Consider the following 13,456-nt stretch of genomic DNA (forward strand, 5'->3'; position numbering starts at 1 on the left):
CCCCACCTCCCACCACTGCTCAGAGACAAATCATACCAGGGGACCTTCCAAGCAGCCTTCAAATCCTAGGGATTTGGGGTTCAACTGCCAACTCATTATTGTAGTTCAGACCTTTCTTGTCAGTGGCGTAGATGCTGACGCTGGGAACCTGGAAGCAGGTGGGCTTAGTCAATGTCAGGGTCTGGGGTGGTACAGGCTAGGAAAGAGAACCAACTTGTTTTTTGACCCTTTCTTTTCTTCTTCAAGGAGGGCTTTTAAGGGCATCTTGAAGCACATGATGAAATCTATGACTTTGCTAGCAGGTGCTGATGAGAGAGAAGGTAGTGGGTCCCTGAGACCCTGGCTAGTGTCTTAGGCTTTGCCATCCGAGGAAGCTGGATTAGCATTTCATTTGAGGCAGGAAAGGAAACCTATCAACTTGCTGGCCTCCCCAGGCCCTGCTTTCCAGCAGGTTCCATGCAAGTGTTGATACTTGAGCCCCTGCACACACTCTGAGCATCCTGCCTCAAAGGCACATGGCCCAGACCTATTTGGATTGTAAGATCCAGGGATCCTCCTATGTGATTTCCAGGACACAGCCCAGCAGGGTTAGTGGCGTTGCTCACCCTCTCTCTGCACATCCCGGATCACATTGTAACTGCATGTGTCTGTCTTCCCAAGAAGACTTGAGGGTATGGGAAAGACCTCACTCATTCTTGTAGCTCCAGAGCCCAGCACAGCACAGGTGCGTTGTGAGCAGTGGTGGCGTCATATCAACCCATCTGGACTTGGAATGCCGCAAGCCTGAGTTCAAATATTTCCTCTGCTGTTTGTCAGCTCTGTAACCTTGGGTGAAGTCACCTAGCAAGCCCTCCAGCATGCTTCCTCACCTCTGACCCTGACCTGGTGAATGTCAAACAGATGCTGTGTGAGAATGGGCTCTTCAAACTGCAAATGCCACACAGATAATACCAAGCTACCTACTATGTACCAGATACAGCTCTAAACACATATGTTAGCTCTCTGTATTCTCACAACCCTATGAGCTAGGTACCACTGTTATCATCCTCCCCAGCACCCAGATGAGGAAAGGCTCAGACATTAAGTCCCTTGCCTAAGATCACACAGCTAGAAACTGGGATTTGAACCCAGGGAATGTGGCTCCATTGTCCATGTGCATAACCATGATTAAGCCTTTCTGAGGATGTTGCTATATACTGAGCATTCACTATGTGCCAGCACTTCATTTCAATTCATCCTTTGCAGAAATCCAATCAGGTATTTCTTTCATATGAGAAATGAGGAAATCTAGATTCAGAGAAGTTAATCAACTGGTCTAAGGTCACACAGCTAGTAAGTAGTACAGATGGGATTCTAGCCCATGATTTTCCTATTGCTCAGTCCTCCCCAACTCCTTGAATTTTATCGCAGGAGAAACCAAAGCCCAGAGGACAGAAGTGTCTTCCCAAGGCAATGTGGCAGATCGGCAGTGGAGCTTGGATGTAAACCAGCTTCAGGTAACTATTGCTCTGTAACAACCACCCCTTGCCCAACCTTAGCAGCTTAAAACTACCCTGACTTTCACTTTTTCATGATTTGCTGGATTGGCTGGGCTCATGCCTGCAGCTGATGCAATGGCTCTTGGGGGTCCACGCTGGCCTCGCTCACTGGTGGGGTGGTTGGTTCTGGCTATGGGCAGGGCTCCTCCATGTGGCCTCTCACCCTCCCACAGGCAAGGTGGACTCCCTGGCATGGTGTTCTCAGGGCAGGAAGGGGGTGAAAGCCGAAACTGCGAGGCCTTGTTAAGTCTGGCGCAGGCAGCTCTCTTCCTTTGGTCAAAGTGCGTCACAGGCTGCCTGGACTCAAAGGGAGGGGATGTAGACTCTGCCTCCTGCAGAGAGCACCTGCAGCCATGCTGTGAAGGGCACAGAGGGCAGGTGGGCCCTGTGAGCATGACCTCCTGTAGCTCTCTGACGCCCAGTGGTGCTCCCTCTCTCCTGTTATGAAGCTGGGCTTTTCCTTTCCTCTTTAGCTGAGGCTGGTGTTAGGTCACTGTGCTGGATAACATGGTTTAGTGGGGGGAGTGCATGGCTTGGGGACAGACAGGTCAAGCCCCTCCCTGCAACTTGTCTCCCCTTTCCAATCCTGGGAAATGGCCACATTTGGCCTTGGCTGTCTGTCCCTGTGGGATTGGTTCACCTTTGGCCTCTGCCTTCTGCACAGCTGGACTTGGAGGGCATTGCTGGTTCAGATACTATGATCTGGGATGACCCAGCTTCACCTCTGGGGCTCTGACCCACGTTCTGGTCCTTGCTGCCATTTTCTTTGCAAGTAAGTTTCTCTGGCAAACCTCCAAAGGCCTGAATTGACAGAATATTCCCACCTAAGTGGGAAAACTGTACCTGGAAGCACAAGCGATGGATGTGAGTGTCCAGGGTAAGTAAGGGCAATGTGCAAATCTTGGTTTGCTTTTGCTTTTGAGACTGAGAGGGGACTCTGGCCCCAGGAGGAGAGCCAGCAGCAGACGTGCTCCAAGCACACCTAGAGGCAGGTTCAGAGGCACACACCAAGTGAGAAAGACCATGTGTCAGGACGGGTTTGTCCTGTGAGGAGAGCCCTCTTTTGGGGGTAGAGGGTGAGAGAGAAGGCGTGTAATGTACGAATTCATGACACAAAATAAAACAGGGGAAGCAATTCCTCTTCTGGGTCCCAAAGAATTGAAAGCAGGGTCTCTGAGAGATTTGTACACCCATATTCATAGCAGCATTATTCATAATCCAAAAGGTGGAAGCAACCTAAGAATGAATGGATAAACAAAGTGTGGTATAGATGCATTTGTGTGTGTGTGCGTGTGCACATGTGAGCACAGTGGAATAGTATACAGCCTTGAAAGGAAGGAAATTCGGACACACTACAGCGTGGCTGAGCCTGGATGACATGATGACGAGTGACACACCCCAGTCCCATGAGGACAATCACTGCATGACTCCACTTGTATGAGGAGCCTAGAGGAGTCACCTTCACAGAGAGAGGAACAGAATGGCAGCTGTGAAGGCCTGGGGGAAGGGGAATGGGGAGCTTGTGTTTACTGGGTACAGAGTTTCAATTTTGCAGGATGAAAAAGTTCTGGAGCTTGATGGTGGTGAGGGCTGCACAACGATGTGAATGCACTTGATGCCACTTAACTGTACAGTTCCAAATGGTTAAGATGGTAAATTTTATGTTTTACGAGGATTTTACCACCATTAGGGGAAAAAAAGACCCTTAGAAGCTCAATAGGAAAAAAATTGGCTGCGGGGGAGGGTGCGTGGCAGGATGCAGGGCTGCGGGTCTGGGCAACGTGCTGTGTGTGGAGTGGAAGGAGTGGAAAATTTCCCTGGGCAACAAGAGAGAGACCACAGGCAGAGGAGGGCTCAGGGGGCACCGAGCAGGTAAGAAAGACAAGTCCAGGCTGAAGCTGAGTTCACATTCCTAGTGGTGAGCCCCAGGGGGCCGTGGGGAATGAAATACATGTTTACAGCAAAACCACTGTTTCTCAGAAGAAAGAAAAAGCAAGGACTACAGACATTTCCTTCTCCAACTTTGTTTATCTGGCATTAAACTTTCAACAGTATATAAACACTTTTTGGGGAAATCAGGCATGTAAGTATGTTTCTACCAGAATCCAGCAATAAAAATCAGCAACCACCTTGTGCCCTGCAGGGACTCTTGCCTGTAGGGTGCGTCCCTCTCTGAGGTGCCCCCCGCTGAGATGCTCCTTAACCAGGGGACTTGTCTCCTTTGTTCTGTGAGGGGTCTCATCACAGGGCGGCAGGAGGTCAATATTTAGCATCTCTTTGCCTTCATCAATGCGGCTTATAATTGGCATGTTTCTGTCTGCTCTTTCTTCATATAAAGATTAAATGTGTTTTAAAGAGTGTCCATTTAAAGACTAAAACAGAAAATACCTTGGCAATGAGGGGAGTTCAGGAAGCACGGTGTCCAGTCCCCCCGAGAAGGGGACTTGCGCTGGAAGGGTGTCATGTGCTTTGCATCTGGCCGTCCTATACTGTCCTTAGTCTGCCAGCTCAGCCCCCTGACATGTTGGTGGGACTTTTAAAGCATCACTTTATTCCAGCAAGCATAGAGGTTATGCATGATTTGAGAGGTGGGCGGATAATCACACGGGAGCCTGGAAGAGTGTGGATTACCTGGTCGGGATTAAGGAAGTAACCCTGGGGATAGCGCCGGGCAAAGAGGGAATGAGGACTAGCGTCTGTGAACACCTGCTCTGTGCTGAAACTCTGGTAGGTGTTTTTTGTGGCTGTGGTACGTAATCCCCACAAGAATCTTGTGAGTTAGGAAACAGTAGTCTGCTATGGCAGTCAGAACTGAGGCCCCAAGTCTACCCTGTTAATTAGTTGGTGAAAGGGGATTTGAGATTAGCCTGGACGCCTGCAGAGTCAGCGGCTTCTTGGTGCATCCCATTCATGCTGCTTCCACGCTGGACTTTGGGTCGTGCGTAGGGATGCTGGTGGGAGAGTCTTCAGGTTGACTCTGTTCTCTGGAAGAATGGGAGAGGAGAGATGAGGAAGGGAAGGGAGGAGAGGCAGGGAAGGAATAGGAAAGAGAGCAGAGGAGAGAGGAGGCGCAGAGAGATGTGCCAGGTCTTCAGGGAGACCAGTGCCCAGGGGTCAGAGGGAGGCACGGGAAGCAGACTGAGGGTGGAAGCCAGGGAGGCCAGGGGCTCAGCACAAGGAAGGTCAGGTCAGCCAAAGGTGAGAAGGAAGTGATCACAGTCAGACGCTGTGCTCCTCTGCAGAGGGGAGGAGGATGCTCAGAACAAGAACCTCCAGACTGACCCTGGGTGGCTTTGGCCTTGGAGAGCTGGGGAGGAATCTGGGCGGTGGCCCAGGGCAGATGCTTGGGGAGGGGACTGTGTCAGAGCATCACCCAGGGGCTCCCGTGTGGACTCACACCAGGGTTCTGTAGGCAACGTCTTTATGTGCAAGTTATTTTTGCTGTTAACCCACGTGCTTGTGCCTGGTAATTACAGGGTAAAAGGAATTAAGAAAGACATAATTCCTCCCCATCAAAGCCTGACTGGTTTACATCTCTACCTCACACTGGCAGCTAGGCATTCAGCCTTCACGGGTGCCACTTTGATTTCAGTCACGTAGGAAAGGAATTTGAAACACTTTCAAAGTGATTAGAGAGAGGAAGTTATTGTGAATTTGGGGTAAATGCAATAATCGCATTAACTGTTTATGGCCATGGGGCGTTCAGGAAGGGAGGCTCCCCTCCCAGCTGAGCCGTGGGGCTGGGGCTGCTCAGGGTGGGGGTGGCAGTGGCCACCGTGGCATTGCAGGTGGGCTGGGACCAGCTAATCATGACATTAATTGTTATTATTATCATTATCACAGCTGCTGTGTATTGAGCATTTACCACTCTCCCAATGCTCTTCCCTTTAACCTTTGCTGAAGCCCACGAGGTGGGCATTATGATCCTCATAGTAAGGAAGCCACGGTTTGGAGAAGTTTATTCTCTTGCTCTGGATACATGCCTGGGAAGCCCCAGAATGGAATATGGAGTCAATCCTGTCCTATTTTAGAAACCACTCAGTTGCTATCTATGGCATCCCAAGGTGTCTTTTTCTTTTTTTTTCACGTTTAGCAAAACAGACCCGGACTGGATCCTAGCTGGTTATTTCCCCAGTGCTCCCAGACATGAGGGAACTCGTGTGCTCCCCTCCTGCATGGAGCTCGTGGCTCCAATGGCCCAGGGAGGGTGGTACAGAGGCTAGAAGTGCTGTCCCGAGGAAAGACGGAGAGTTCAGGCAAAGAGCCAGGTGACTAGGTCCGTGAGGAGGGCCTGGGATTGCTGACGTGACGTGGCTTTGCCTTCCTCTCCGATGGCACCCTGCCTTGGCCACAGTGATGGCATCTCTATTCTCAGCGGTGCTGAGCTCTGGTTGCCAGTTCAGGAGCCCTTCCTCAACCCATATTCTCCCCATACTGGGGTCAGATACACACATCTGTCTCCTTCATTGATGTGCCCAAGCACCACCATTTTCTGGAATGAGCAAGAGTCTTGAGTGCCTTCTAGTCTAGAGAAACCTCAGTTGTGCCCCTTTCAACTCTCTTCGTGGGCTGCCCTGCCGCCCCCTCTCCTGATGCATATCCTCCAGGAGGCTCCCCACTTCTCTGTCCACACTTGGATCATCAAACATCTTCCGGTCACCCTAGCCCCCAGGACAGTCTCAGTTTGGTAATTAGAATGTCCAGTCTGGAGTGATACCCAAAGCTTCAAACTGCATTTAAAACTCACAGTCAGAAAAGGGAGTCAGGGGAGATGTTTCTCTCTTGACTCTCTGTGTTAGTGTCCAATTGCTGCTGGAACAAATTATCATGAACACAGAGGCTTGAAACCATGCAAATTTATTATCTTATGGCTCTGGATTTGTTATCTTACAGGTCAAAAGTCTAAAATGGGTTGGCAGGCCTGCTTTCCTGGCGATAGCTGTATGGGAAAATCATTTCCTTGCCTTCTCCAGTTTCTCAGGGCTGCCGGCATTCTGTGGCCTGTGGCCCCACACCCTCCAACCTCTGCCTCCATGGTCAGGGCTCCTTCTTGCTGGTGCATATGCTTTCCTGACAGGGAATCGCCTAATTTTTAGCATCTTATAATGTGAATAGACTGAGATTTCCCTACATCATTCCTTTTAACAGTTCTTCCCTCGATTTCTCCCTTTCCCCTGGTATTTTACTATAAGCAGCAAGAAGAAAGCTGGCTGCACCTTCAGCACCGTGCTTGGAGATCTCAGCTAAACATGCAGGTTCATTATTTACGAGTTCTGCTTTGCACAGAACTGCGGTACACCGTTCAGTTGAGCCGTCTGCCCGGATATAACAAAGTCCCCCTTTCCTCCAGTTTCTGATAACAGTTACCTCATTTCCTTCTGAGCCCTCACCCATAGCACCTTTAACATTCACATTTCTGCCAACGGTCTGTCTAGGATGATTTCCATGTTCTCTAAGATGGCACAGGGTTCCTCACTGCGCTCCCCACTGCCTTTAGGCCCTTGCTGCCAGAGTCTTTCACATCCATGTTTCTACTGACAGTCTGGTCCAGACAATCCTGTTTTTTTCTATCACACGATGCAATATTCTTCTATCCTCTGCCCACAGTCCAGTCCCAAAGCCACGTCTACATTTTTGAGTTACAGCAGCACCCCACTTCCAGGCACTGACCTTTGTATCAGTTAGAGTTCGGAAACAAAGGCTGAAGTCTGCAGACTGTTGGGAGGGCAGGGTGGGACCTGCTGGCAGGAGCGCTCTGCTCTTCATAGCAGAATCTCTTTTTCTTTAAGGAAGCCTCAGCTCTGCAATTAAGGCTTTCCACTGACTGAATCAGGCCTGCTCAGATCGCCAAGGACAATCTCCTTTACAGTATGTGGACTTTAAGCCCATCTACAAAATACCTCCACAGCTAACCCTAGATTAGTATTTGATTGAATATTTGGGGATTACAGCCTAGCCAAGTTGACACATGAACCTGACCATGATACTTTACCACTCTCCCATCCTCATCCCACTGGCTGATGAGGCGCCTGAGTGGGCCAGAGGTGTGGGCTGGGGCAGAAGATGAGATCAGCGGGCAGGAGTGGTCTTCACCACTTGGGAGGGTTGTTTCCAAAGGCAGTGATTTCCTTTGGTGTTGGCTGCTGTTCACAGCTGACCCTTTCTCTCCTGGGTGCTTTTGAGAGCTCTCAGACCCCTGGTACCTTCAACGTTTGTTGCATAATGTGGCATAACCAATGGCTCCGAGACTCAGTGGCTTAAACCCAGCATTTACTCTCATGGTCATGGACCTGCAGGTTGACTGATTCTGCTGATCTAAACCAGGCTTGGTTCCTGGGTCAGCTCCAGATGGCGAGTTTAGTTCATGGCTCCTCCATATTCATTCTGGAGCCCAGACCCAGAGTCAGCAGCACTGGGACATGGTCTTCCTGTGGATCACAGGAGGGCAAGAGGTCAAGCCTATCTGAGCAAGTGTGTTTGTAGCCCCTGCTCCAGGAGCACCTTCTCCCGTAGCAAGTCACCTGCTTAGCTCAAAGTTGAAGATGTGGGAGGTGACTGCTCACCATGAGGCCACATCTAGGGTGTGACTATCATTCTGTTATACAGGAGTGAATGGTTGGGACCTATAATGCATCCTGATGGTGGGGTCTCTCTTACCAGCCCCTCTCTGGCAGGCAGTTATTGTGGTCCCTTGGCCTCTGGTTCTAAGTGATGTCCTTCCTAACAGACTATCTCTTTGCATCCTGTTGCCCTGCAGGCATCCCTCTTGGGGATATTTAAGACTTCTCTGAGTCCGTTTCACCTCAGCTCTCTACAGTGCTGCCACAGGCCACCTCTGCCAATCTTTTGCCCTGTAGAGTTTTTGACCATGAGTCAGATGCATCCACTGTATTCTCCAGATTCCATGGAGATGCATAGCAAGTAGTCTTGAAGCCCCTTTCACTAGCATTCCCATCCTTCTCCCAAGAGATCTCTTGGGGCCCCGTGCCTGTCTGGGGTTCCATCTGCACTGGATGGATCAATTGCCAAGTTGGGGATAATTGGCCTTCTTCCTCCAGCCACAGTCATTTTTCTCTTTCTCAGTCAAGCATGCCCCCTGTGCTGCCTGCTTTCTGCTGGACACTGCATTTGGGTTTGAAGATGAGACGTTTCCTGTCAGCTCCGTTGTGCTCCACTGAGCTGGGTGTTGTGTGAGCTATTCATTAAGATTGCCTATTATTTTGGATTCCCTTCAGTTACTCAGGGCAGTTTATTCTCTTGCTGAAGGGCCAGAATCTTGGCTCCCTGAAGTCTCATACCCAGAGACTTTGGCCACATAGGTAACAGAAGATTGGGGCGAAAAGTCCTGACTGGTGGCTGGATGCATTGTTTATACCGTGTCACACAAAGGATTAGTTTGGGCAATCATAGGGGTGAGTGTGAACACTGATTACATCTACAGGTATCAGCCAAATGAAATGAAGTGTAACTATATAAAGTTAGGCAAATTTAAAGGATTGTTATTTCTACTGGGCTAGATCACTACGTCCCAGAATAGAAGAGTAACTTCTGAGGTCAAATCCAAATTGCCTGTTTTCTGCTTCTGTGAATCTAAGTACAATACAAGAATGCTTTTGGCCGAAGAAGCTGGTCCTGCCAGCCAGCCATCTGTACCTCTTTACTGTTTGCCACCATTAAGCCCCCTCTGAGTGGTGGCAAAGTATGGCCCCACTGGGTAACTTGCATTTTTCACCAGTGACAAGAGGAGAAGCTGATTTCCCCTAGAGGAGGGGAGAGGGCTCATGTGCCTTCCCATTCTGCTTCTGAGGTTCGAAGATGCCACGGCTCACCAGGCTCCATGGGACTCAACAGGGGACATTCTGCCAATGGCCTCACCTTGCCTGAACCAGCCCATTCTCCTTCAAGTTCAAGGGGGAATAATCCTCACTGAAGCCTCCTCATCGAAGTGGGTATTTCTTCCTCTGGGCTGCCAATGTGCTCTGCTCCCTTGCTTTCAGTGCCACTGCCTCATGGTGTTGTAGTTACTTGTGTATTTATCTATGTCTCCTTCCAAGCTGCAAGCAACTCTGGGCCTGGCCCTGATGTATCTCTGGGTCCCCTGACTCACAACAGCAGATTAGCACATGCTGGCTGAAAGGGTGGAGACAAGAGCAGAGGAAAGGAACACCTCCACTCCCTCTCAGCGTCCAAGGGGCCCAAACTGGACTTGCAGGTGAGGCTGAAATGCAGTCCTGTTAGAGGGTTCTGTGGTGATGCCAGATGGCCGGGTGTGTGGCAGCAGCTTTGAGGTGATTAATTGGACATTTCTTTTCTTTGTCTAGGGGCACTAAAGCACCAGCCCATCTCAACACATCTTCACTTTCCTGGTGACAAAGCAGAGATCTGGCAGAATCAACACACAGCTGATTGCCTCAATTAGGCAACATGGACTGCTGGATAGAACATTCTGGCAGAAAAGAACTGTCTGGTCATTCCCAATGATGATCCAACTGTTTTAAAAAAATTTTTTCTACTGCATTGGAAAATTCATTCCAATGGGACCAACCACTGGAATGTGCTGTGTCACTGTCTGAGGGGACCTGGTTTTGGATTCATGGAAGGCAGAGGTGGACCACCCCAGTGTGGTTCAGGGGAAAGTCAGAGGGTAGGAGTTCTATTATGAGTTCTTGTATTGACTTGCTTTGTGACCTTCAGCAATTCTTTTTCCTTTCTGGGCCTCAGTTTCCCTATCTATAGAGTGGAGTGATCTGGAGTATGGAACCAAGCCAACTTGCCTCAGTACAGATTTCAGTTTGCTTGTTTTTAGCAGAGACCTTGGCAAAGTTACTTTTTCTGCAAAATGGGGACAATAATAGATCTCTTTCATTGGGCAGGTGAGAGTTAAGTGAGTTAATGTATTCAGAGTGCTCAGCACAGTGAGCAGCACAGGGTGAGCCCTCTGTAAATGTTTGCTGTGGCATTTTTGTCATCATCATTGTCATCATCATGATCGGACTAGGTCATTGGTCCCAAATATAGGTCAGTCTCTTGACTGGGGCTGGTCTGTCAAAATGAGAACCGAGGGACCATGTGATACACACATAACACTGCCAACATTTCTTTTTTTGGAAGGTTATCCTTTTTTCCCAAAATTATGTCCTTCCTATTCTTTTAGTGCTAAAATGTCATTCTTAAGTAAAAGACTAATAATTATACATTTTCAAAATGTCCCATCTGGCAAAACAAGAAGCTGCCTCCCATGTCAAGGTTCTCAGACACCACTTAGGCCAGTTTACTTGTTCTCTGGATGAGGAGGCCCTGCCCAGAGGAAAGGGATGTGGCTGAGGTCACGAAACACAGTCTCAGACTGCTGAGGAGCCGAGGGATAGACCCAAGTCCCTGTTCAGGCCTGAAGTGGCTGCCTCCAAAAGAAAGGAAAGAGGGGACTATGAAAACCAAGTGAAATTCTCCTCAAATCAGCAGTATGTTTGGAAGTGTAACTAGGAGAAATAGTAAAAGTTTAGGTTAACTCCACTGATACTTTACTTAGTACCAGCATTACAACAAACCAATCCTACCACTGCAGCCCCCTCCCTGTGCCACAACCCCAAATGTTGGTTGTGCACTTACAAAGCACCAGGCATGGTACTAAGTACTTCACGTGGATTATCTCCCTTTCTCCTCCAGAGTAGGAGGTATGTATGAATAGCCCCAACTTACAGAGGAATAAGCTGAGACTTGGAGAAGTGCAGTCCCTTGTCAAGAGCCACACAGTCAGAGGTGCAGCTAAGAGAAGAGCGGGCTTGACTGCAAAGTCGGGCTTTCAACCCCCGTGCTGTGCTGCCATTGCAGACACTCGGCTTGTGCTCGAGTTGTGCCCAGAATCGGTAATTAAGTGCATGTTCACCTGTGTGATTACTCCGTTCATGTCCATCCCCCAGTAGCTGCCCTGGGGTGGGGCAGTGAATGAATGCCTTTTGCCCACCTCTTCTCCCCAGGACCCAGCACCATGCCTGGCCCAGAGTAATTGCTCACTGGATACTTACTGATTGAATGAATAAGTGAAGAAATGAATGTGGGAGAATCACCCAGGGAAGCTGGTTAACCATCAGACTCCAGCCTCCACCTCAAGATTCTATTTCAGGAACTTGGAAGGGGGCATCTGCCTTTTAGGCAAGGACCTGGCCAATTCTGGTGCCCAAGGTCCACAGACCGCCTTTTGAGAAACCCAGTGACAGGGAAGTGGACTTTTCTGATGATCAGGAAGGAGAAGTTATTATTTTATTCTGTAGGCACTGGGGAACCATTAAAGGTACCTGAGGATGGGGGTGGGAAGACACTCGAAGCTGTGCTTAACAGAAATGCATGCTGGCTGTGCTCATCTTCTTGCCTAGTGATGCCCTCTGCCCTCTCCACACCCCCAGACTTTTCTTGTCAACAAGACTGAGTTCGAACAAGAGGGATTCATGACAAACTTCACCAGGCTGCAGCGTGGAACGGCTGGTTCACTTCTAGCCTTTTGCTGCTTCTCTGACAGCAGGCAGACCATTAGGGACTCCCTGCTCTTCCAAAATGGCTTGTTAGCTCATTTAAGCCCTTTATATGAGGCTCTCCTCTGCTGTAATTGGGCCTTCACTCTGTTGCGCTTCCTGGCCACAGAGCTTGTTAGCTGTCAGGCAAGGTTGCGAATTTGTGGAACGGCCAGCGAGGCTCATTTTTTATAGGCAAACTTGCCACGTGAGCCCCCATGAGACTTCAACAACCCAGGAATGTGCCCCATTGCAGGGCAGGAGAGGGGAGACAGGGTTCAACTTGGGATGGGGTGTGTGACAAAATGCTCTCACCCCGGGCTTCAGTGGGGCTCAGTTAGTTCTATGCACATCTGCTGAATGTGTTTAAGGCTGTCAGCCCAGCTACCGTGAGGGAACAATGACATCTTCTTCTAGTTCTAAGCCCCCTCCCCCTGCATGTGTTTTAGAAGACTCATTGAGCAGTACGTAAGCATGAGGGGAATGACCCTATTGGCAGGGTGCTAGGGGCAGTGCTGGAATTAGAACCCAGCTCTTCTGCTGCCCGGTGGAGAAAGCCCATGCTTCCCCAGTCCTGGCCCAATGGTAGAGGGGACACTGTGGAGCCCTGTGCCTATCTGGAACTAAATTTTGGGAGAGAATCCCATATGTTTTTCTTCTTGCTTCTTTGCTGACCTAAGTGAAGTGAAAAAGCTTTGCAAAGCTGCCTTGGACCAGGGATTTAGGTGAAAAGTGTATTCACGGGAATGAACAGAATCTTTGTCAAAGGAGAATAGAAAGGGATTTGTAAGAAGAGGGAAAGACACAGGAAGATTCTGCATTCTCAGGCTTGCCAGGGGCCTTGCAGACTTGAGTTAGGACAGATGAGCAGAAGGCAGAGTGATGGTCAAGGCGTGGGCACACTGGTCTCAGGGAGGAGGAGGGAGCAGGAGAGTAGATATCTATAGCTAGACTTCGCTTGTTCTTGTTATTCTGTGCCCATATCGCACCTAGCCCCACACCCTAGATCCATGCTCTGCCATTCTCTGATCTGTTCTGTGCAGCCATGAGGCTGAGCCATATGCAAGACGCCACCCAGAGGTTCCTTGCTGACTAGTTACCTGTTAGATTTGGCTAGAGAGACACCAATAGAAGATTGGTGAACGTGGAGAGAGACAGAGAGAGGATGGGGTATGTCTTCCTCACTCCCTCCCGGCTTTGGGCCACATTTCTGGAAGTTGCTGGATCCTTTCATGTTCCGTCTGGTGGCTCTCTTCCATGGCTCCAGCTCTCACTGGGCTCCTGCAGCCTTATGTCCTCCCCCTGCCCATGGGCGGTGATATCTTCCACTGTTGCTAGACTTTGGTGCCTCATGGGTCCTGCTCACAGCACTGGGAGAGGCCCTTACAGTCGTGTCTCTTCCTCTGCATC

At 49.6% G+C, this 13,456-nt stretch overlaps 1 long non-coding RNA gene across 2 annotated transcripts; it reads left to right on the forward strand.

The window, feature by feature from the left end:
• The first annotated feature begins 5,253 nt into the window (after window positions 1-5,253).
• Window positions 5,254-11,080, forward strand: LOC118917897 (uncharacterized). Of its 2 annotated transcripts, XR_008997190.1 has the most exons (4): window positions 5,254-7,406; window positions 9,346-9,483; window positions 9,593-9,750; window positions 9,860-11,080. It is a non-coding gene; the product is annotated as an uncharacterized LOC118917897 (long non-coding RNA). The 2 variants fall into 2 exon arrangements; XR_008997189.1 differs by having other exon boundaries at window positions 5,277-9,483.
• Window positions 11,081-13,456: the final 2,376 nt, after the last annotated feature.

The sequence above is a fragment of the Manis pentadactyla genome, chromosome 4 (genome assembly GCF_030020395.1).
Source record: "Manis pentadactyla isolate mManPen7 chromosome 4, mManPen7.hap1, whole genome shotgun sequence".
Classification (NCBI taxonomy): Eukaryota; Metazoa; Chordata; class Mammalia; order Pholidota; family Manidae; genus Manis; species Manis pentadactyla.